The sequence below is a fragment of the Bos javanicus genome, chromosome 12, assembly GCF_032452875.1.
Source record: "Bos javanicus breed banteng chromosome 12, ARS-OSU_banteng_1.0, whole genome shotgun sequence".
NCBI lineage: Eukaryota > Metazoa > Chordata > Mammalia > Artiodactyla > Bovidae > Bos > Bos javanicus.
Window position 1 is genome coordinate 50,181,058 of NC_083879.1, and position 3,007 is coordinate 50,184,064.

At 47.0% G+C, this 3,007-nt stretch overlaps 1 pseudogene; it reads left to right on the top strand.

The window, feature by feature from the left end:
• The first annotated feature begins 1,049 nt into the window (after nucleotides 1-1,049).
• On the top strand, nucleotides 1,050-2,724 carry LOC133258471 (tubulin beta chain-like; annotated as a pseudogene).
• The last annotated feature ends 283 nt before the right edge of the window (nucleotides 2,725-3,007 follow it).

The window sequence follows — 3,007 nt, forward strand, 5'->3', positions numbered from 1 at the left end:
GCAAATTTTTTGAGGTCCTACAATGCCTCTACAGTAAAACTTGAATAAGTTTAAAATCTATTCATTATTCCATGGCCACCTTTACGCCATCAGTCAGGGATATCACCAACTTCCCCAGGTAAGAGGTTTTCCCCCTTGGAAGAATCTGTTCATTACAGTAGTTAACAACTAGTCAGTTAGCAGGGAGCCCTAACACAAGGCATGAGACAAGTTAATGGTGTAACGAATCAGTCGTTAAGCTAAATGGTCAGTTTGTACAGTATAGTATTATTGCTTTATTGAATCCAACTTGAAGATTTACAGCAGTTACATTTTATTTCAGGTACAAGATGTACAAATGGAACACAGAGGGGTGAAGTTTTGTTTTATGCTGCTTTCATTAACAACACAATTGCATGGTGAAATCAGTTAGTATAGATCTTGTTCCATGGGACAGCCAATTTTCCACTGAGATTGGAAACTCTTGGAGCTGTTTAATCCTAAATCTTACTCTGGGAGCACAAGGTGTGGGAGTTACAGCACGTTTTGAAATTGTTTAAAGTAAAGCATCGGTGGTAACAGGTATGAATCCCTTCCTCCTGAGCAATGGACCATCTCTTGATGGATGGCACATAGTCTTGAATCTACATCTACTTTGATAATCAAATCTGTCTGGGTTTTTTGGCCCCAAATGCTAAGGTATTTTTTTCTTCCAGTGAATATCTTTTCAGAGAAAATACGTAGCATTATAAACATAGCTGTCACCAAATAACCTGTGACACAATCAACTTTACCACCTAAAGGCCCAAAGCTAAAGACATCATGATTTATGTCATAAATTTTTTTTCCATCCATATTGTATGTCAAATACTTTCCAAGATCTAAGAATAAAGCTGGTACCAGTCTTCATGGAGTTTATATTCTTATGGAGAAGAAAGATTTTTAAAAAGATAAATATATTAAGATAATTTTACATGTAATAAGGATTATAAAGAAAATAAAATTTACTTAGAAGGAGTTCTGGGTGAAAGATAATTACCAGTGTTAACAGTGTAAACTAGTTCTCAGAACCTTCCTGCTGCCACGTTCGGACCTCACTGCTTCAGCCTCCGGGTCCCGTTCTATCTTTCCACCCTGCGACCAGCAGCAGAGAAAAACTAATTCCATATTATGTTTTTGCCCCATACACACTTTGAGGTGAGCAAAAGGATTAGAATAAATTTTAACAATGAGGGAAATCGTGCACATCCAGGCCGGTCAGTGTGGCAATCAGATCAGTGCCAAGTTCTGGGAGGTGATCAGTGATGAACATGGCATCGACCCCACCGGCACCTATCATGGGGACAGCAACCTGCAGCCGGACTGCATCTCCGTGTAATACAATGAAGCCACAGGTGGCAAATATGTCCCTTGTGCTATCTTGGTGATCTAGAACCCGGAACCATGGACTCTGTTCGCTCAGGTCCTTTTGGTCAGATCTTCAGACCAGACACTTTGTTTTTGGTCAGTCCGGGGCAGGCAACAACTGGGCCAAGGGCCACTATACAGAGGGAGCCAAGCTGGTTGACTCGGTCCTGGATGTGGTTCGGAAGGAGGCCAAGAGCTGTGACTGCCTGCAGGGCTTCCAGCTGACCCACTCGCTGGGTGGGGGCACTGGCTCTGGAATGGGCACCTTGCTCATCAGCAAGATCCGTGAAGAGTCATGATCCTGACTGCATCATGAACACCTTCAGCGTGGTGCCCTCACCCAAAGTGTCCAACACTGTGGTTGAGCCCTACAACGCCACCTTCTCTGTCCATCAGCTGGTGGAGAACACTGATGAAACCTACTGCATTGAGAACGAGGCCCTTTACAACATATGTTTCCACACCCTCAGGCTGACCGTGCCAACCTACGGAGACCTGAACCACCTCGTCTTGGCCACCATGAGTGGAGTCACCACTTGCCTCCGCTTCCGTGGCCAGCTCAATGCTAACCTCCGCAAGCTGGCCTTCAACATGGTGCCCTTCCCACGCCTCCACTTCTTCGTGCCTGGCTTTGCCCCTCTAACCAGCCATGGCAGCCAGCAGTATCGGGCCCTCACTGTCCCTGAGCTCACCCAGCAGGTCTTCGATGCCAAGAACATGATGGCTGCCTGTGACCCCCACCATGGCCGGTACCTCAGCGTGGCTGCTGTGTTCTGTGAGCAGATGTCCATGAAGGAGGTGGATGAGCAAATGCTCAACGTGCAGAACAAGAACAGGAGCTACTTTATGGAATGGATCCCCAACGGCGCCAAGACAGCTGTTTGCGACATCCCACCCCGTGGTCTCAAGATGGCAGTCACCTTCATTGGCAACAGCATGGCCATTCAGGAGCTGTTCAAGTGTATTTCAGAGCAGTTCACGGCCATTTTCTGCTGGAAGGCCTTCCTCCACGGGTACACAGGTGAGGGCATGGACGAGATGGAGTTCACCGAGGCTGAGAGCAACATGAACGACCTCGTCTCCAAGTACCAGCAGTACCAGGATGCCACCGCAGAAGAGGAAGAGGATTTCAGTGAGGAGGCCGAAGAGAAGGCCTAAGGCCAAGTCCCTGTCACCTTAGGCTTCTTAATCCCCTCAGCCTTCTTCCTCAACGACCCCTTTCCTCTCCCTCAGAATTTGCATTTTCTGCCTCTATCTTGTTTTTCTTTGGGGGGAGAGGATTCTAGAACAGTGCCTGGCACATAATAGGCGCTCAATAAATATTTGTTGTTTGTTGAATGTCTCTTCTCTCTTTACACTCTTGGGGAGCCTAGATTTCTGCCATTCTGGGTAACCCTGTCATTTTCCTTCTGGTGCCCACTCCTCCCATCTGTCCAGTTAACATTTCCCTCTCTGTTTTCGAGATAGCTCTCCAAGAGGCTGGGTTTCCTCAAATCTCATTTAGAACCGGGTGCTGAAAACCTGCATCAGTGACTGCCATCCTAGGCCAGTGTGCTGGCCCAGGGGAAGGAAACTGAGCAGTGGGTAGAAGTCCCTACCAGAAAGGGTTCGGTTTGGAGAG